We start from the raw sequence: 22,413 nt of genomic DNA on the forward strand, positions 1-22,413 counted from the left end.
CTAGTGGTGTTTTTACTTTATAAGGCATTCTTTTTGTATCCAAGTACCTAGTCCTGTAGCCTTCGAAAATGAATGTAGCTTTCCAGGGGACTTCTTTATCTCTAGGGTTTGGATAGGAATTTGGTAAATGTGGTAAATGGGCTGTATCATCAGTAAATGCACAATAGTTGGTGTTACTATGATCTCACATAACAAATTCAATAGTTTTAGTTTCATTACTATTAGTGTTAATCAAGGCACGAGTCAGATTTGGTATGTATTAGAATCATAAGAACACTTGAAAATACTCATTCCCCAAGATCTCACAGAATCAGCATTTTTGGAGAGGGGCCCAGAACCTACCTTTTGTAAAAGCTATCAAGGGACTTGGAAAGGAAGCCAGGGTTGGGAAATTGGAGCCCAGAAGGAAACCAAGTTATTATTGTCAATATATTAAAACATGACTTTAATGCAAACAGTGAGCACTTGTCAAGGTTTTACGTCCTCAGGAGAGAATACAAGAATACATTGAATGTATCCATGAGAGAACAAGAATGACAAAGCAAGTTCCACGGACGCCAGGAAAAACTGGGATCCTAGAGAAGGCGGAAAATGATGAGTGAGGCTGAGAATAAGGATGCTCAGTTGGTTACAAAACTTGCGGATGCCTTTTAGGATAATAAAAACCATACATTTCTGGATAATATTTTTTTCTACCGGATGGAAGAGAAAATCATTGTACTTGTTCATTTTTCTGGAAGTTAACCTCTCACTTAACAGAGTTGTAAAATGCCTAGTTCTTAATCAACAGTAAACAGAAACTCAAAAAAAAAAATTGACTCCCCCATCTGCAAAGTAAACACGTCAACCTGATTAATTTCCTTCATCTCGAAAGTCTGAAGTACTTACATGTACTCGGGTATAAAATGCGGGCTATAATTTGTATTTCATGTTAGATTTTTGTACTGGGAGATGGAGTAACAATCCTTGTACTGCCCCCTCAAAGATAGTTGCTGTGGTGGGGAGAGGGCAAGATGGGTAAACGGGGCCAACTGGATGGTGACAGACGGAAATGAGAGTTTGGGGAGTGGGCACAAGTAGTGTATACAGAAGTCAAAATACAGCTGACCCTTGAACAACTCTGGGTTAGTGGTGCCAACCCGCCATGGATCGTGTCATATTGTACTGTATATTTTCTGGAAAAAAATTTTATATAATTTGACCCACACAGTTCAAACCTGTGTTGTTCAAGGGTCAACTATATAAGTTTGTACACATGATATTTATATAAAGTTATTGATACTGAGTCCAAACTCATTCTGTTCACTGCATGACAGGCCAATAAATTGGGAGAGGAGGTACTGGGGCAAGGAATAACGACTTTATTTGGAAAGCCAGCAGACTGAGAAGATGGGGAACTAACGTCCTAGAGAACCATCTTCCCCAAGTCAGAATTCAGGCTCCGTTTATACTAAAAAGTGGAGGGGGTGTGGTTGGTGGTTGCAAACTTCTTGGTGTCAGAATCCCTTGTTCTTGCAACTGTCCGCTTAGGTCAGGCCCTGATATTCCTGCAAACCTCCAACGAGGCAAAAGTTATTCTCTGTTCTGCAATTTTTTTTTTAATCTCTCTATGAATAGAATGGTCTTTTAAGACCAGAGCCTCGAAGATGGGCTATCCTGTATACTTCACACTACAGGGACATTCTTCTACAAAAGGTGCAGAACCAGCATGACCAAGCACAGGAAACAGAGCGCAGGGTTAGAGCTAAAAGAACAGGTCTAATGTGGAGTCACATTTGTTCTTCCTGGTTACATTATAAACCGATGGTACCTCAATTAAAAAAAAAAAGAAAGAAAAAAATTTACCGTGAAATACTCACTGGTCTTCTCGTTCTGATGCTATACCCCCTAAGGTTTCCCGTCCTGCTGGGATCTGAGGAGTGGCGGGAGAGTTCTGCCTTTTACCACCCTGTCTATTGATGATGCTGAAATCCCATCATTTGAGATTCATTTCCTAAAGCCCTTACTTTTCTCTAAAGCCCTCTTTTTTTTTTTAATGGAAAATACCCTGAAAGGGAATGATTGTGGGGAATAAGACGGCAGTTGTTTAAATATAGCTCTTGTCTGTCTGTGATTCCAGCAGACTTAATTTTTCCTCATTTCCTTACAGTTAGCAATATCTTTTTCCTCCAGAGATTTAGAGAAGGGAGGGGAGAAGAAGGAACCAGCCAGAGCTCTTCAAATGTTGCGACTGTATTACCATGAACTGGCTTTAATTACACAGGGGAAAGCAGCTCAGAACTCTGGCACTTCATATAGACGCCTTTGATGTACCTCATAGCAGCCATGCGGGAGCCGATTTTCCTCCCTTCGCTTTGTCAGCGTTTCCTCTCTACTGTATGGAGGGTGGAGGTGACATGGCAGAAACGTGCAGGAAGGGTGGTATGTGTATACATTGGCTAGACACATGGTTTTGTCTGCCCTCATTTCCATACCCTATCCTTACACACTGTTCAATTTCAGCTGTCACAGTTGATTGGTCCAGGGGAGACATGTGACCTGCACTGGCCAATCAGAGCTGTCTTTGGGCATTTTGGACTCGAGTTCTAGGTGATAAAGTCATTCTCTCCCGGTGGTAAGTGAAGCTGTTAGCCGTAAAGCTTAGGGAATGGCAATAGACATGCTTCTGGTATGTGAAAAAGCCTGCAGACAGCAAGAAAAGCAAAGTTTGTGAAGAAAGAACAGAAATGGAGATTGAAGAGGAAGCATTCAGTTGTGTGTGTGATCCCAGTTCCAACTCAGACACAGATTCATCCACTTCTTAGGTTCTCCAGTGGCCTTGCAAGGTCCCACAAGTGCCAGAAATTATTCCAACTCAAGGCTAACTCTATGTTAAATTCCTTTAGAACAGGAAGCTTGTCATGGCTAGTCACATGGTTGTCACTTAGTTAAGAAAAAAAAAACATATATTGAAAAGAAGTTTGGAGAGTCTATCAGGTAACAAGAAGACAGCAATTCTAGTTTCTCCCATGGCCCAGGTGGGACCACAAAGAAGAAGACAAACCAGTTGAATGAATGAGAACCCAGGCTGACAATAAACCCGTTGTATTTCTCAATGAATCCACGTTGCTTTCTGAAGAAGTGTGCTGGAGGAATATGTATGATAAGAAAGTGAATCTTGAGTGACAAATTGTTTTGAAATTGCCTTTCCATTAGGAAAACGGTGACTACCGGCTTACAAGCTCATCTTTGCCTAGTTCCTTTTTAGAGGCACCTGAATCATAGCTGCCACTTGCCACTTGCTACACAAAACTACACTATGGTCTGACCCCAGAATCTATCATGTGTACAGACATGGGTGGGCTCGTTTCCCCCATCACTGAAGACCTTCCTGCGAGCGCACTGTTTGTGCACTCTGTGCGGATGCGGGCGGGGTTGCTAGGAGACTAAGCACTGTAACTCATTATTGGAAATTTGATAAACACTGAGAGTTTGCTGTATTCAGATCAGAAGAAATAATCTCGGCTCACAGTGGAGCAAGTTGTCGCTCCTTTCTTTGGATTCAAAATGGGCCATCGTCTCTCTCTGAAAAATTTCATCTGGGATTTTTTTACACTTTGTTTATTGTTAATATTTATTGACTTAATGTTGTTTGTCAGATGCTGTGCTAAGCAATTTGCTTGTGTGTGAGCAAACTTATTCCTCACAATATCCTATGAGATATGAAATTTTATTGTACCCATTTTACAGATGAGAATAGCTACTCATCTGTTACATAGTAGAGGTGGGATTTGAACTTAGGCAGTGCCACTCCAAAGCCAGAACATTAAAACACCACGCTAAGTTAATTGAGGGTCTGGCATTGAGGATAGTGTAGTAAGCTAAGCAGTTAAGAACCTGTCCTCATGGACTCCTCTCTAGTCAGGAGATGAACATTCACAAAATAATCACAGAGCTATGTATATAGTGGTAAGCTGGTAAGCGCTGTGGAAGGAGCAATGGGAGTTCTGATGACACATACCTGGTCTGGTCTGGGAATCAAGGTGGGCTTTCCTGTTGAATAAACACTGGTGATGAGAGGTAAAGGAGAGCTAGGAGTCAGTTAAATGAGGAAAGAGGAGGGGAAGGAGTGGGCCAGATGCAGGGATGAGCACGCACAGGGCTCTGAGGCGGGCAGGGGCCGAGCATCTCGGGATTGGAGAGAAGACCTGAGCACAGAGATCTGAGTGGGCAGAATAACACAGGATGGGCCGGAGGGGAGGCAAGGGCTGGGTCACTCCGGGCCTTGTAGGACCCGGGAGGAGCCTCGTCCTAACCCAGTGAGTAAGAGCCAGATGTGGAAAGACTAGCCTTTGCAGTCCAGTTTGCACAACAACATAGGCAGAGTGCTACAAGTGGCATGTGATGGGCCCGATGTGGAGATGTATTGTCCAGAGATAAGGCCTACGCACACCCAGAGGGGGAGGCCTCCTGGTGGCGAGTCCTAGGAGGAAGGAGGAGGCAAGGCCCCAATCTCATCCTGACTTGGGTCCTTAACGTCTACAAGGACCAAGAGATGCAGGCCTATTTGCAGGTCATGACCCCATCGGGAAACCACCATCTCATGAGTCTTTTCCAGGGCATCTTAGGCTAACAAAGCAAAAAACTCCTTCTCATAGGGTTGAAGAGTAGAAAGGACAGAGACGTTGAAGGGCACGGAAAACCCCTCCCGCCACACTACGGAGGGAAGAGAGAAGGGTCCCCCTTCTGGGGAGAGTAGTTCAGTGGCTGCCAAGTTCCCTCCTGCTTTGCTGACAGTGGTGGACCCAAGGCCAAGTCACCACCCTCGAGGGATTCTCCGTTCACCTGGCAGGAGGCATGACTCTCGCATGCATGTGATGTTCACACCCAGGCCACAGTCATTCCCCTAATTGTTCCCCTATATAAAGGGCAGCCACCTGGAGCCACGTCTGTCCCCATGACGCTACCCTGTACTCACAGCTGTGAGTGATCAGATGAGGGTTGGCCCGGAAAGGGGGGAGCATTTCTCCCCTAGGCCTGAGACTTTCATCCAGGTGGAGGGGACTCTGCCTCTGCTACACTTCCAGCCTCTTCCACCCCTTCCCCTGGGGGAGGAGGAGCCAGCCACCTGACTGGTGAGTTCAGGAGGAAGACCTGGCTTGCTCGGCTCAGCCCCTCCCTCCTGCTGCTTCTGAGTGCTCTCTGCCCATTGGGAGCATGTGTTGTACCCTGTTCCCTGCCACTTGGATAAAGGCACCTGTCCTCATTTGGAAGCCCCCATTGCTGCAACACGCTGAAACCATCTTTATTGATAAAGTCGATATGTTACTTCCCCATCTCCCTATTCTTTTCTCCAGTGTTTTAAAATGTGGGTTGGAAAGTGGGTGTTCAGTGATAGGACCCTCTCAAATTCCAACAGGCCCTTGATATAACTGGGGCTCATCAGATCCCTTTGGGGATGTGGGATCAAGATAGACAGCTGGGTTAAGTGTGTCAGGATGCTGAGTGCAGACACATCAAGTCAGGAGTTGGGTACAGCACATTCTGCCTGCCTTGGGACCAGGGTTCTAAGGAAGGAGATCTGATGAGCAAGAGGCAGGAGCCACGTGAGCACACCACATAGCGAGGTGGAGTTCTCAGGGTTCTAGCTCACAGCCTCAGCCGCTCCTGACCTCCGGGCAATTCAGGCCAGCTCTCGGGATCCACCAGACCCTGCTGGATCTTGAAACCAAATTCCTCATCTAGAAGTTTAAGCAAGTAGAGTTGGTTTGTGTGGACTTGCCACCTAAAGAATCCGAATTCCATTGGCAAAAGTCTTTCAAGATACTCTCGAGAAAAGCAATTAAAATGTACTTTCACTTTTCAAAATGCCTAGAAGTTATCTATGTTTCTGTGGGGGGAATGTTGGTGTGTGCATGTAATTCACTCCAATTTACTGTACTCTAGCTGCAAATAAGAGGCTGACATTTGCCTCATGAAAGGTCCCGCAGTTTTGGAAATGTGTTGCCTGCTCTGTCTCAGCAACTTCAATTTGAATTCAAAGAAGAGGAGACTGGAGCTCAGATTAGGAGTGGTATCTTGCACCTGTCACCCTCTAGAGCCAAAAGTGAAGATACGGGTCTGATCTTCAGCAACAAGTGCATAACAATGACATTTAATAACGATGATGATGATTTGTTTTATAGTTTACAAAATGCTTTCGTATCCATCTTCTTGTTCTGTTACTTTTCTACTCACATTCCCAGAGAGAGGTGATGTGAGGCAGCCATTATTAGCTCTGTCTCACAGAGAGGAAATTAAGAGTTAGTGACAGGGAGGGGGAGGGTATAGCTCAAGTGGTAGAGCGCATGCTTAGCATGCACAAGATCCTGGGTTCAATCCCCAGCACCTCCTCTAAAAATAAATAAAATAAGTACCTAACTACCCTCCCCAACTAAAAAATTAAAAAAAAAATAAAAAAGAGTTAGATAAGGTGACTCACCCAAGTCCATGTGGCTGAAATGTGGTACTGCCAGGGCCAAGTTTAAACCTTCTGACCTGGAATCATGTGTTTCTAGGGGAAAAGGCTCTCACCAAGCTCCATGGGACTATCCATCCAGAGGAAAATGATGTTACAGAAGGGCACCAAGCAAGGTAACTCACCTTTCTGCAGAGCAAGGAGAATCTCTCCCAGTGCACAGAATGAGATTCACTCCCCTCGAGCCTGGGGTTCCCCACAAAGTCACCTGGGTGCAGCAGAAGTTCACATGACTGCAAAGGACTTAGGGAAGTGTTTGGCATATCATGAGATACGTATTTCACTGAATGAATGAGTGAGTAAATGAATGAATGAGTGAAATGGAAAGAGAAAATCTATTAGTCTATAATCCCAGAATCTTTATCTTAAAAGAATATGGATAGGCTTCAGAGGACCCAAGAAACCCCTAAAATTCGAATAAAATCGTATGTATTATGCGCATTTTTCTGGAAAGAGGGTCTGGGTTTCATCAAATTCTCAAAGAAATGGCTGGGCCAAAAGGTTAAATATCACTGGTATGAATTATAAGGAGAAAAGCAAATATTGTAGAAGAAAAATCTCCCTTTGCAGCCAAAGAAGCACCTTGCTAATATATTTTGGGGTTGGGGAATCAAGCCCAGCCATGTTTGATGAGGGCTGGAGTTGTGAAAGGCTATTGGGGTCACTCTGTTGGCCTATGGAGGGGAAGATCAAATCAAGGAAGGGGTAATTTAGGATTGTACTGCACAGAGGATGCCAGAAGTTAGGTCATTTCCACCTTGGTTGCAGAAGCCTGAACCAAATTTTGAAATGAAATAGTAGGGTTTTGATTCCTCAAGCCTTGTTTATTTTACTTTATTTTTCTAAAATAAGCTTGTAGTCCATCTTTTTGAAAGTTTGAAGGCAATCTTTCTCAGAGGCAGAAGATTGGACCTAATCATCTCTAGAACTGCCTTTCATATTTGTAACATCATGTAAAGATTTCTGATACAGAATGCCCTTTGGGTTGGGTTTCTATATGATGAATTACATCTTGTTGTTATGGTAACTAGCACTCTAAATATAGCATGAAGCACGAAAGAGTTTCATTTACAAGGTAACGTGAAATTCTTTTGACAACAGTAGTTTTAAAAATAAGTCGATGAATGCTTGTGTTTTTCTTTTTTCCTACAATGAATTTTCTAAAGTCTTAGACATGAGTCAGACTTTTATCCTAACTTACAAGTTTTCTCCTTTAAGGAAAGAATAGTGAAATCAATTAGGTGATATGCATATGACAGAATAATACGAACATTAAAGTGCATGCTTTGCATCATACCTAGAGAAGAGTCTGTACTGTCGTGCTTATCTCTACATGCTGATATGACTAGTCTCACACACACACACACACACAGAGCTCATCGTTTTTTAAAAATTTTACTGAACGGTAGTTCACAAATCATAAAACGTATCCACTTTAAATGTTCACTTCAGGGGCTTTTTGAAAACTCACGGAGTTGTGCAACCATCACCACAGTCTACCTGTAGACATTTTCACCACTCCAAAATGGAACTCCGTATTGGTAGTCATTCCTCTTCCTTGACTCCCTACACCTAACCCAGACCCCAGCAACTACTAATTGACTTTTAAATTCCTTGCAATGAAAGTATACAAATTTGATACATCATTCATTATATTTTCTTGCAGTTCGCTGATTATCTTGTATGCCAGTAAGATGGTAAACTTCATGAGGGCCAGGAACAGTGGCATGACTCTTTCCATCCTATGAGGCTGACACAAAAGTAGATGACAATAAAAGCTTCATGACCGAGTGGAATGGGGATTTTTATATTGCCCAATTAATGCCATCACAAGCTATGCTTTTAAGATGTCTAACATCTATAGACTTGAGAATATCTGGATGGCTGACTTAATATGTTCATCTTAATCTGGATGTTTTGGCATCAAGTAATGTAACCCTGAGGTTAGCCTGCAAAAATTAAGGGACTTCACTCATTTATTCTCAGATGTGTTGAGCTGGTGAACTGTCACACAGATGGGTGATGCCTGCCAACCTAACTCCTCCAGGGGAGAAGAAAGGCAGCCAAGAGTCCTTTGGGTAATCTTTCCTCATTCCAGATGTTAAGTATATGACAAGATGTGTTCTAGTGTGATGTTGAAGGCATAGACTCTGAAGACAATGCAAAAAAGGAAATTGGTAGCTAAAATCAAAGTTCCTTCATCCGATTAGAGGCATCTGACAGATATTTAGGTGTCAGAATAATTGCTGACTTTTTTCTTATTACCCTTCAAGCATTTTCTCTTAGATCCCTATTCTCAGATTAGGTGTGTAACTGGAAACTAAACAAGACGGTTCTTCAAAGAGAATGGAAAGCATGCTCACCATTCTTAATTGGCTTATCATACTTTCCTTGTCCTAAGGGTGTTTTGATTTAAAATTCTAGCTGAGGCACATTTGAAGATATAAACTCATTTTTAACATATGTGAAATCAAATGTATGTACAGGATTAAATTTATTAGATGATCATATTATCTTTCCTCTTTACATTTCAAATTCTATTTTGAGAATTTAAATTCAAGCTTTCAACATTTTTGATTTGAAAACAGGAAGTAGTACAGGATGGTGTCAGTATGAGGGCATTTTTTATTGCAAGTGGTAGCCCATGAATTCAATGACTTAAGCAAAAGGATAATTATCAGTTTATAAACATAAGTAATACATAAGTAATGAAGCCATGATGGCTTCATCCTGGGTTCAAGCAATGACTCAATTCTTAGGTTCCTCATAGTGGCAAAATGGCTGCAACTGCTCCAGTTACTGCTTACTCCCAAGTCCATGTCTAGTGAAAAAGTGAAACTATCTCTACTCAGAGATTTCCAGCCAAAATTTTACTGCATCTCATTGGTCTGTCAGGTACATGTGCTCACTCCTGAATCAATCACAATGATCATGGGAATAAGAGACACTGATTGGCTTGGGTTGAAGGAGCAGTCAAGTGCGTGTCCCAGGAGGTAGCAGCAGGGGAAATCTCCTAATTCAAACTAGGGGCTTTATCCAAAAGAAGCAGAAATGGATTTCAGGAAGGCAAACAATAAATCTCCACTTAAAATGCCTTTTTGTTCCTTTATTCCAATGTATTAGATTATTTAAAGGCTTAACAAAAAAACATGAGGACTAGAATCCAGCACTCAGCACAGTGCATAGTATTTGCTAGTCAGCTCAGTCAGTTTTGGTTGAATGAATGAAACAATGAGTTTCTAAAAAATGTGTCACACCCCAACCCATGTGGTACCTCCAAACTCCAGTGAAGGTAACAAGTTCTCTGCGTGGTCCTCTTAAAGCCCCCCTCTTTCGCTGGCTGTAAGATGAATGTCAGCTTCCCCACCCCCACTTCTCCTTCCACGAATAGTCAAGAGAAGAGACCCAAAGCGCCATGTTCCCTGTATCTTTTCCACTTCATATCTTTCATACCCTGGGGGATGAAATTTTCAGTATTAATTTTCAGTGACCTCCTTTGCCAATCCTGCAGAGCACTTAGTATGCAGGGATTTATTCTTGGCCTTTGGGGCCTCAGCCAGAACCCAGACAGAACATCATATCAACATGGTATCGCATACACTTCAATACATCCACACATATAGAAGACAAAGCACCCATATAGAGAAAAACAAAAAAAGAAAACAGAAAAAGAAAGAAAAAATGGATCTCTGCCAGCTAGAGCTCAAAGATGGCACCTGCCTGCTAGAATGAGTCAGAAGGAGAACATACAGACAGTGTCCACAGGAAAAAAAGAAAAAAAAAATTAAAAAAGCTAACATTAGGGGAAAAGAAAAAAAAGAAAGGAAAGATGCCTCTCTTGGCTGGAGTTTGAAGGTGGTGCCTGCCAGCCAGCAGGCCACCTAGATGTGTGCTGAATTAGATTCCTGCCCCTCAGGCCGACATCTTAAGATTAGCAAATGAGCCTCTTGCACATAAAGTCTGGGCTCCTCTCCATAGGCTGCCTCTTCACAGAGCCCTCAATCGAGTATGAGTCCTTTAAGAGCTGTTTCTCAGATCGGCATAGCCTTGTGGTCTCGGGGCCACGTGCCCCATTGATTTTGAAAGCTAGCTATTTGGGGGGGGGATTGTTTCTCAGGAACAGATCTGAAAAGTTGGGGTGCCAGATGTGGAGTTTTGCTCCTCAGGGAGAAGCTCTGGGTTTTAAACTCCCTCCCAGTTGTGGGTGGCTGTGCCCAAGATGGGGTTCATGGCAAGACTGTGCCCCTGCTTCTCCTGTTTGCTTTGCTGTAGCTGCAGATTGCTGTGTCTGTGGGAGGAAGGGAGGCCTGGTCGTTCTTTTGTCACCATCTTGAACCAGAACCTGTCCTTCTTCTTTCAGCTGGGGCATCTGTCTTTTCCTGCCTTAGGACATCGGTGGTTCTCCAGCCTTGGACTCAGAAACTGCCACCAGAAGCCCCTCGGTCCTCGGGGTCCCAGACCTTGCCTGGATTACGCCGGTAAGTCTCTTGGGTCTCCAGGTTGCATGTGGCAGATTGTGGACCTTCTCCACCTTCATAACACGTGAACCAAGTCCTGTGGGAAATCTCCTCTTGAATATATCTGTGTCCTGTTGGTTCTGTTTCTCCTGAGCACCTGACTAACGCACTGCCGTAACAAAGTAAGACAAATCTAGTGAATTAAAACACTACTCACTTATTATTTCAGAGCTCTGTACGTAAGGAAAAAATCCGGTGGGTTTGGCTGATTTCTCTGCTTTGAGTCTCAAAAGGCCAGAACCAGGTGTCGGCAGGCCACGTTCCTCTCCGAGACTGGAGGGGAGAATGTCTCCATGCCCCCTCGTGCTGTTGACAGAACTCAGGTCCTTACAGCTGCAGGACGAGGTCCCCCTGTCTCTGAGGGCTGTGGGCTGAGGCCTCCCATAGCTCCTAGAGCTCACTCGCCAGTCCTCGCTCGGAACCTGCTCTATCTCAGAACCAGCGGCGGCATCAAAGCCTGCTGGCACTGCCCGCCCCTCTCTGCCTCCTCTTCTGATCTTCAGACCGGCCAGTCTGATAACGCAGAATAATTTCCCTATGCTAAGGCCTAGCTTTAATTCCTTTGCAAAGTCCCTTTCGTCGTGTTAGGAGAAAAGCCACGGAGACCCAAATCCTGCCTACCAGATGGGTATGTGTTACCTTCCAGAACGTCTGTGTGGGTTTAGGCTGCCTCCAGCATTGCCTAAGAATTTCCATTTCCTCACTCTCCTCAAGCATGGGTCTTATTCGTCAAGCGGTGAAAATTGCAAACAAACTTTACATAGGATGGGTGAAAAGCCATCTGTGTTGCTTGAATTGCGTTCCTTAGGTTATTCACGAAGTGGGATTTGAAGGGGCATTTTGTGAAACGGTCAGTAACGCAGTCACAGAGAGATCCGTGCAGACAGCGGGACGGGGGCGCTGCGCGGCGGGGGTCGGGGCGTAACGGGGTGGCCTCTCTGCCCCGCAGCCCAGCCGGGCGTGGGTGAGGGGCAGCTCTGAATTGCAGCGGGCAGCCCCCGACGCAGATGCACAGCGGTCGCATCAATCTGGAAGCGATCACAATCGATGGTAAGCTCACCAGGACTGCTTTCGCCAAGTGCTGGCGTGTGCTTTGACACGAAGCCCACAAACCCCTGTCTTTCTGTTTTAGCATCTTGTGCCAACTATGCCATAACATGCTTCACAGACTATTTATTTCTCACTTGAAAAAAATTGATGCCAGACTCAGGTTGCTTTCAAAACAAAGGATGTGAGGCCCAGAACACTTAAACTGCGGGCTGACTGCTGAAGGGAGGAAAGAGAAACATATTGAGAAGGCAAAGCACAGCGGGGCTTGTTGACGGTCTGTCGTAAACTTGGTGAGATAAATACATGCGTCGAAGCAAAGTCCTGTATTTCATGTGCCGATTTCATGAAAAGAAATGGTGATAGCGTCTCAATACTCCATTCAGAGAGACTGGGGAACTCCACGTGGATTTGGATTTTAACTACGCGTGTGTTTAGGGAAGGATTTGGCTCAAATGACCTGGATAAGGTAACAAAAACGCTATGAATTCACAGTTTCCCCCTTGCCTTTGCTTGTAGGGGCAAGGTGAATGGCAAACTTTGTTGAGGCTGTTATATTAAACTCTGCCGATACTTTGAAATATCAGAACAAGGTTCCTAGCATGGCGATTACATATACTTTGCCTTTTAGCAGTCCACGGTTTGCATTACTGTAACTAGTTCATGCACGGCCAGTATTCGTTTAAGTCATTAATTTGACTCAGAAAAAAGGTATATACAATAGAGATTAATCTTGTGGGGGTAGGTAGCAATTGGAAGGGGGCTTTGAGATTGCCTATTTCCAGAATGTTCTATTTCCAGAACTGAGTGTTTTTTAGTTTGTGAACCTGTGCTCTTATGATATATGCACTTCCCTAAATGCCTGCTCTCATTAAATAACATATTTAAAAAGAAGGGTGCGTGGCAGGGGTGGAATTTTAAATTTGGCAGCATTTTTAAGGTGTGGCAAAATCTTCAAAATCACAGGTTGTTGTAGAAAGGAGTTTCATCAATTCCAGAGGTTAGAAACTTGTGGTCCGTATGCCACTAGCCACGTTCAAACCCACAGATGTGTCTGGCTCATGAGTTTAAACCAAAATCAAATTAATTGTGAACCATTCAAAACTGAGGGAATTCACATCAAAATCCAGATTGTGGGCTTCCTTTGAAGAGTGAGCAGATCTTACAGCACGGGGCTTACATCACCACATGGCAACAATCTGGTAGAACAAAGTAGAAGCTGCCTCCTGTACGCAACCTGAGCTTTCCACTTTGTCACAGTCTCCAGCACGCCCTGTGGTCTCTCCCACAAAATGTGTGACCTCTGTTGCCTGCCAGTCAATCTGGTTGAATGTGCAATTACTGATAGCCTGATGGAAAATTATAGTGAGTCACAGAAACCCAGATACCTGGAACTTTTTGCTGTGGAGTGAGGTTTGGTTTATAGAGAACACAATGAAATGTGGGTTTGGTCATTACATGGTTAACCACCTCAAGGAAGGCAGTCTGAGCGGAGAATCTGACTCTGTAGATCTGTCTGACTTGTGCTTTGTAGATACAGATGAGACCTTCATCCCCGCTCACCATCCATATGTGCTGAAGACCACTAGGTGATGCTTTTGAACTGAAGTCAGAGGAATGAATTCCAAACGACTCCCATGCACATGTTTGGAACAACCATAAAAACTAGCTTTTCAGGCTGCAGCTGTAGTCCTTTGGTTAATCGCATCTCCGGTCCCTGGGATGCAAGCTTCACTTAAAAATGAAGTGAGGCAAGACCTGGGACTGCTGTGCTCTGTGCTGGAGTGGTCCCCACTGCCGGCCCACACAGATCACTTAAGAAAAGGCCAACAGGATGGGGATGAGTGTGGAAAGAGAGCCTCAGAATCAGCTGCAGACCTCAGGCTCCCGTGTCAGAATCAGGGAACCCAAGGAGGCAACCCAAAAACGCTTATAGACCCTGACAGTGGGCAACACCGGAGAGGCAGCTACAACTGCAGCATGTGAGGTTGACGACCCATGCGTTGGTCACCAGTGTCCTTGCGACAGCTGTTTCCCGGTGTTTCCAGCTAATGTGTGATCAGGTCGCAGCAGCTGCCTCATTTACCGAGAGAGAGGATTTGTCTTTGCTCATGAGCTATTTTAGAACTGGTGACATTTTCCAAAGGCATTGGTGTTCTTGTCCTATCTTGGTTTTAAAATACTATGGATTTTATAGATTTTTTTTAAAACTTATTTGGGCCTTGCTAGATTTTCAGTTAAAATTGGGCCTTCTCTAAATGGTTCTAGGGTTTGGAAAATGGGAGTAGCCTGTGGTATGCCTGAACAGAACTCCATCTCATCATTGGTGCCTGTTGTCTGAGAGTCCTCACCGAGGGGGACGGAGAAGAGGCTTCATGAACAGAAAACTCTTATGACTGGAGAGGTTTGATAGTGAAGTGCTGACCTGTGGCGTTCCTCAGGCCAGTTAGACACCAGCACACAGAGAATCAGGTCACTTGTCCATGCTCGCAGGACAAGTTAGCAGCAGGGATGACTCTAGGACCCCAACCTTTGGTTAAGTCAGGCTCCCTTTTACCAAGTAAAGTTGAAAATTAAAACAACAATCCAAATCATTTGGTCCAGGGACCATTTGGAGTGTGTCAACAAGATGGCAATTTCTACAGAAAGTGAGGATTTCTATCTATGAAAACACAAATGTTTCCAAATATCTGCATCTTTGGTGTCAAGTGTGTGAGCATGTGAGACTCTTCTCAGAGCCTCTGAAAAAATTTTGCTTTTCTATTAAAAACAAAAAGTATAATAATACAACTTGTGGTGTTGTAACGAGGGTTAAAGTTAATGTTATACAAGGCGTCAGTTCACAGACACACAGCCTGTCTGCCAAGTCACCTCCTTGGGCTCATGTCCCAAATGCCGTGCACGTTTTCCTGTGGGCCCCAGATAGTCCCCATCACACATTCAGCTTTAATATAGTCAAGGCACCTACGATTATCCAAAGTACTTGTTTGTTTATTTACAGTTTGTCTTTTGTCAAGAAAATAAGTTTCAGACCCCAGGGCCCTTACCTGCCGGATTTGCTGCTCTGTCTCGAGGACCTTGAACAGTGTCGGATACACATAGTAACCCTTGGTAAATAGGTAAATATTCTTCAAAGGAATAAACAAATAAATTAATAAATGATATTCTTATCGTCTGTTGTCATGGTCAGAAACTACAGCCCACAGACCAAACCCAGCCTGCCACCTATTTTTGAAAAAAAAATATATTAGATATATAGTCCTGCTCATTCATTGATGAATTGTTATGGTGGCATTTACACTACAGCAGCAAAATTGAACAATTGCAGACAGAAGTCCTGTGGCCTGTAAAGCTGAAAAGACCTACAACCTGGTCCTTCATAGTAAAAGAAAAACTTTGATGACCTCTGTGTACTGGTGTCTAACTGGCCTGAGGAACGTCACGGGTCAGCACTTCACTATTAAACCTCTCCAGTCATAAGAGTTTTCTGTACGTGAAGATGATAAGATCATCTCCAAAAGGTACTAATTTTAAACTCAGAAAATTGAGGGGTCGTCTCAGCATCACTAAGTAAATTGGTGGGAGGGGGAAGAAGAAACGGGTCTCCAGGCAAAACAGCTCAACTCTCCCAAACAGATGAATATCTGTATTATTTCAACATACCAGTGCAAATCTCTTTTCTCTGAGTCTGGATGATGATGATATTTTTCCATAGTTTTTTTTTTTTTTTATGCTGGCACCAAATGAAATATGGGGAGCTTCCAAAGGAGTGGGTGAAGTTTGAGATGGCAACAGCTTTGCAGAAACCCGCCCGGCCCAGCTCCAAACTCTCATCATGACAGCAGTATCTAATTACTGCGCTAAACTTTGAGAAACCTGATATTATGCAAATAAACTCCAGCTGCATTTTATGACAGCACATGCAATTTTTATTAAAAAAATGTAAAATCCTTTTTATATGGAAAAAAAATTCCTTCTCTTACAGTATATAGAATTAACCAGAGATACAGTCTAATAGAGTCTAATAGCTTAATTCAGTACAAATGTTGGAATTCACTGAAATGCTCGTTTAGATAAAGAATTCTGTCTTTTTTGCGTTTGTAGCAGAGGGCGGTATTTGGTGCTGCTTGCATATTGGTGGCTGTAGGAGGACTGCAGAATTTGCTGTGGTACTTGGGTCGGTGGGGGGGGGGGGTGGTGGTGGTGGTGGTGAGGATTCCAAGTGTTTGCTTTGTGTGTTACATTCTACTTTCAGCAGATTTTTAAAAGGAGTAAGAATATAACATATTACCTAACACATGTATTTGTAGTAAGTACTTTGTGGTTCTGTTCCTTTTCTATCCTGAACTGAGATTCATAGATAGTATAACTTATTTATACACATAATATTAACAATCGCAACAAATTAAAATGTCATCTACAATATAAGGAAGAAATAAATAAATGTACTTTACTATGAAACACTATGTATCTTAATATGCAAAATGCTTGGTCCAATCTTCACGTGAAGACAGCAGGAAGCAGTCGTATGCTTGCCTCTGTATGTTGAGTCATTCCTTATGCGACAGGGAAGTTATGTTGGTCGCTCAAATACCATAAGCGGTTGCTGAAGGCTGTGATTTTTCTGAAATGGTGAATAGCTCTTGGTAATGTTCTAGAGAAAGTGAAAAAGAAAATAAAAGCCCTTCCCTCAATTTGCATTGCGAGAAAATTGCTTCATATTAAAACTGTACCAAAAAATAAAAAAAAAATTTAGATTTATGTAAAAACAAAGATTCTATATTAAGGTAACTGTAAATAAGTTTCTCAGCTACAAGATGGTCCTTTTAGAAGATGAAAAATCTTGCAAATTTCATGACAGTTCTCCCTTATGCTGAATTGTCAAACTCAGCAGGATGTCTGGAACCCCTAGCTTCCCCGAATGAAAAAAGTGCCCTCCAACATTGTGTAACCGAGACACCCCTAGAAATTTCCAAAATACCCTTTAAAGGGCACTGCTTAGAACTACTAGCCCAAATCTTTGATATCGTGGTACTGTTAGAGCAACCAGAGTTGCTATAGAACTAAACTTCTAAATTTCTCTAAATAGCTTTGTTTTAATGCATTTCTGTAAAATTTCATTAAATGACAGCAAAATACATGCAGGTATATTCTGAGGGAAATGGTCATCTGGAGCTTTATCTGGTGGCCTCAGAGGTAACTTAGAAAACTCCCCTCTCACTTTGCCGAAAAGAAAGCGGAAAGGGAGATAGACATGGTACTGAATGGTCGACGAAGTCAAAACCATTGGTTTGGGGCACTCAGAAATGACAGAGCCCACACAGTGCCGTCTCCAGTGAGCCAGTGCCTGGTCAGGCTTCTGCTTCTCTGACATTCTTGTCAGAGACCCAGTTGGTTCTCACTTTTTTTTTTTTTTTTTTTTTGGAGGCAGCTGTTTTTGGAGCTAACCAGCATCTATCTACGGGCGGACAGGCAGTCCTGCCTCCTCACTGGACTCCTGAGGCTTATGATGAAGAAGGGGCAGGGGAAGCAGGATGGGTCCTAGGTCCACCCAGCAGCATCCAGGTAGGACTTGTAACGTTTCTCATAAGAAAGGCTATCCGTGTCTATCACTGGTCAGTCATTTGGAAAGTTTGTTATTTATTTCTCAGACACACTGAGTTGGAATTTGCTGCCTCTGCCTATGATAAAAACAGTAGTTAGAAATATGCTAGATTTGAAGAAGAGAAGGCCCTGGGAAGTTTTGCCATTTGGTGGTGGTGGTGTGGGGGAGGGCAGGAGGAATGCCGATAGAAAAGGAAATTGAGTTGTTTTGTAGCACGTGAGCTTCTGGTTTATTTTTGAGAACCAAGGTTCTCTGTTGGATTATAAATGCTTTGAAGAAATTTTGCTTTTTCTTCTTTTGGAGAGAATGAAGTTCAGGTCTAAGAGGCTCTGTTACATATTTCTAAATAAAAATACCTGTTACCTTTACCAAATGCTTTCTGAAAGCTCCCGGATCGTGTACAGGTTGCAGTGATTCACCAGATTGTCAGGTGCCTGAGAGCATTGTCTGTTTCATCTTTTTTGGCCCCCTTATTAGCTGGATGTAATTTGTTGAATACATAAATGAATGAACAAATTCACCTCCAGGCATTGTGAAATCTGGGAGCACATGAACTTGACAATTGAAGGAAAAAGTAGACTTTCTGAAATTGCTACCCGAGGAGCAATTAAAAACAGAACTTTACATTTTATTTTTTAATTCCTCTTATACCCAGTCATTTAAAGAATAATATCATTCTTCCATTCCATAAATTTTTAATGAGCATCTATTAAACGCCAGGTACTATGTTAGGCCTTGAGAATATGAGATGAAAAAGACTAGTGAAGTCCCCGTTTTCCTCATGGAGCCTGCAGTCCAGTGGATATTTGGCGCAGGGTGTAGTAACCTGTCTTTACATTCCCTTCATAACAATGATTCAAACAATGGAGGCCAGTCCCCAAGTCATGAGGACTTCCACCTGTTTTATTGATGTATTTGCTGAGTCTTTCGCTGTAACCCTTATTAAGAACTTGGAGGAAGTAGGTCTACAATTATCCCGACTTGTGTCTTTTAACCCAGCTCAACCTCAAGTCCGGGTCTTCCTCAAATTTCACTCTGGCTGATTTGAAAAGTGATGTATTTTTACATTATCAGATGCTCCTCTGTCAATCTCTCTCTGCCCATTACTGTCCACCTTCTACTGGCAACCAAAAACCTACTTGGAAGAAAAGGATTTGAAGGGGAATGACTTTAAAACATAAATGATCCCTAATAGAGATTTAAAAAAAAAAAAACTTCAGGAAAAATGAACAGGACTTGCCAGGAAGGCTGTGGTTTCTCCTGTCTTCTCTTGCCTCCATCCACCCCAGCCCAGACTGCACTCTCACAAGCCCTTGAATGTGCCTTGGAGAGAAAACGGTTGGCAGCCAGAGCGATGAATTTCCTTCCACAGGCCCATTTCCATGCCTCATAGACACAAGTACTGGCCAGGAACCAAGCTATTAAGGAGCAGAACTTTATGCCTAAAGGGTCCAAGAGCTACAGAAGCTCAAGTGATTACCGTTGTCCCTTGGTATCAGTGGGGGATTGGTTCCAGGACTCCCTTGGATACCAAATATCCATTGACGCTCAAGTCCCTTACGTAAGATGGCATAGTATTTGCATATTATCTATACACAGCCTCTTGTAGACTTAAATCATCTCTAGACTACGCCTAAGACCATGTAAATGCTATGTAAATAGTGGCTGGCATATGGCAAATTCAAGTTTTGTTTTTTGCACGTCTGTAATTTTTTCCCCAGTATTTTCCATCTGCTTAGTTGGATGACTCTATGAGTGTGAAACCTATGAACACAGGAGGCCCGCTGTATAAGAACCCACAGAGCTAAGGCACTTCAGCCATCAGACAAAGTTATCGCTATAAAAAGGCAAAACGGCACCCCAGTGGAGAGAGATGGGTCTGAGCTACAGCAGCCCCCGCTGTCGCTGATTCCAGGGCTGGTTACTGAGACAGGGCCTTCACAACTCTGGCTCTGTGTGAGGTGTGGGAGGTGAGGCGCGACTCTATAAGAACCCCTCTAACCAGACGTGATGCCTCAGACGTGAAGTATCTGCCACAGGGCCGGGGCCACTCAGGGCATGGAGGGCTGCCTCCGAGGGGCAGTCGGTACCTGTCCACAGCGATGGGGTTGTGATGGAGTCAGGGAGGAAGGATGTTTTCATCTTGTGCTTGTGGATTGGGCTGGCCACTTGTTTGTGTTTCAGCGGGGAGCTGGGCTCTTACCCTGACACACTTAATGGCAAGCAGTACTGTGCTAACTGTGTACATCGTAGAAGGGCTGGAAATGGATGCATGTTGCTAAAACATCATGCCGATGATGGAAGTGTAATGCATCTTAATTGGATTAACTATAGTAATCACCATCATTGCCCTGATAGTTAACAGTGTCAGAATGACTTGACCTTGTTTAATCTGAGCCTCGTATAACCATCCTATGAAGAGAATGGAATAATTGCTCTCATTTTACACAGGAGAAAAGTGGAGCACCAAATGGTGAATTCACTTCTGGTAAGTTACCTATCTAGTAAGTGGAGAAGTTGGGGATCAAACTCAATCAGAGTCCAGAGCCCATGTTCTTAATCTCCTCTACGATACAGCTTCCCTAACTGTACTGTTAATGTATAAGAAACAGCAGTAGATCGAACTTTGTCCGTTTGATCTTGGATTCAATTGTCATTCATTCATTCAATACTCATTGTTTGTGTACCAATTCAATACGAGACACTGAGCTCTCTTACAAAGATGAATAGGACAGTTTTTGCCCTCAAGCTCTGTCTTTGTGGGAGCAAGATGTGCATCTAAATAAATGATTGTAAGTGGAATGCAATAATATAGTAAAAGCACTTACAGCGTGTTTGGTGAGGGCACAGAGTCGGGGAAGGCATCGAGGAGGAAGCCATTTTCCATCCTGGTCCTGAAGGTGAGGAGGACTTTGGCGCGGACGATGGGAAAAGGAGCAGTCCAGGCGAGGAGACGGTCCCTCAAGGACTGCTGCACGTGCGGTCCTGCCCTGGCTTTGGGGAGGGACCCAGACCAGTTTCCTAGTCTCCAAGAGCTAAAATCGAGGGTGAGAGTTGCCTCGACGAATAATGAATGAAGCATGTGTTCAAAGCATGGATGCAGACAAACCTGTCTGGAAGGGCAGACGAAGGAGAGCTATTTCCAACTCTGGAAGAAGGAGGAGGAAGCTGGAGACTTCTCCATGGGGGACCAACTTGAATCAGGTTGGGGAAGATGAGAAGAGATTTTCAAAATAGAGAAGCAGAGGCGTGAAGGAGTGTGGGCTATTTAGGGAACTATCTGTTATAAATGGAAGGAGGCACAGGGATGCTGGGAACCGAGGGCCATGGTGCCAATGCATGGCATGCCTGGAGTGCCATGTGAAGCCTTTCAGAAAAGCATTGATGAAATGTGGACACTCTTTTCAAGCAGAGGTATTACCCAAGGAATTAGAGTTTATCCTAGATCAGTTATTTTCAGACTTGCTTTTTGCTAACAGCACCTTCCTCTCAAACACAGAATTAGGGAAAATCCTAGCTATTAAACTGTTAAGAATGAAACCACTCTGGCTGGCATGGGACTGGAAGGGCTCAGGATCTAGGCTGCTCAGCCTTCACGGAGGATTCTGTGCAACACGACTTACAATCATCCTAAAATGAGAGGCCTGAGCCTGAAGAACAGGGTATTTTCAGCCCCATTCCCAGGCCAACGTGTGAGACCACCGTCAGGCACACGAGTGTTGTTTCTGGCAATCCGGCAACACCAATGGCGGGTTTGGCCATCAGTGCTGATCTGCTTTGTGCATAAAACAAAACAGCCATTCCCAGTTGCTCAGTGATGAGCTAAGTGGAGAGTTTGTCCACAGAGACATCCACGTTGCTGAAAGGAGGCCCTTGGATGAAGCTTTGCTGCTTCGCGTTCCTGTCTTCAGGAGATCTCTTCCTGAATGGAATCCTGGGGGCTCCAAGGAGTTAACATAACTTCAGAATTACCTCTTCCTTTCCCACAGAGGCACCTGCCCACTGGGAGAATCTGGCTTCACGCTGAGGGTTCACTGCCAGAAAGTGACATGAAAGCGTTCACTGCATCTATGCACCTGCATACCCCCGGGAGGAAAGAGAGGGAGAGAAGGGATCTATCATTACAGGTCAGGCTGCAAGGAGGAACACTGATCCCTGAAAGACATGAGCCAGAAGAGGCCCACGATACATCAAAGACCCCCCAAGAGAGTGGGTCAGATACAATACAGGACACTCAGTGAAACGAATTTCTGATAAACCATTTTAGTATGTCTCAAATGTTGCACGGGACACATACTAAAAAAAAATCATTGATTTGTAATTCAGATTTAACTGTGTGTTCTGTATTTTTATTTGCTAAATCTGGCAACCCTACCCTCCAGCCGCCTCCCCCATGGAGGTTGTGCCTTCTTTCTATCTGCCCTGGAAGAGGACTGCAGCCTGGTTTGGGGTCCAGGGGCTCACTCCAAACCCCTTAAGCATGAACTCAAGCTTCTCCACACCACCGTGGCAGCCAGCCTGTCCAGCCAAGGGCGAGAGTCTGCACCCTCCAATGTCCCCAGGATTCCCCCAGCACGCTCCTTTTGAAGTCCTGGCCGGTTGGTCAGAGGCCAGCATGAAGGTTTGGCAGGGCAGGGGATTAAAGAGGCCTACTGCCTGATGAATAAATGTTTACAATATCCACATTCCCTCCTTGACTAGTCGGGGAGTTCCCATCCGAGCTGCACTGCCATCAGGCAAGCTGTTGG

At 43.9% G+C, this 22,413-nt stretch overlaps 1 long non-coding RNA gene across 1 annotated transcript; it reads right to left on the reverse strand.

The window, feature by feature from the left end:
- Nucleotides 1-16,489: 16,489 nt before the first annotated feature.
- On the reverse strand, nucleotides 16,490-21,094 carry LOC140689421 (uncharacterized). The gene is made up of 2 exons (XR_012064352.1): nucleotides 20,494-21,094; nucleotides 16,490-16,714 (listed from the first exon to the last, which is right to left on the reverse strand). It is a non-coding gene; the product is annotated as an uncharacterized lncRNA (long non-coding RNA).
- Between the last annotated feature and the right edge of the window lie 1,319 nt (nucleotides 21,095-22,413).

This window comes from Vicugna pacos, chromosome 3 (genome assembly GCF_048564905.1).
Source record: "Vicugna pacos chromosome 3, VicPac4, whole genome shotgun sequence".
NCBI classification, from domain to species: domain Eukaryota; kingdom Metazoa; phylum Chordata; class Mammalia; order Artiodactyla; family Camelidae; genus Vicugna; species Vicugna pacos.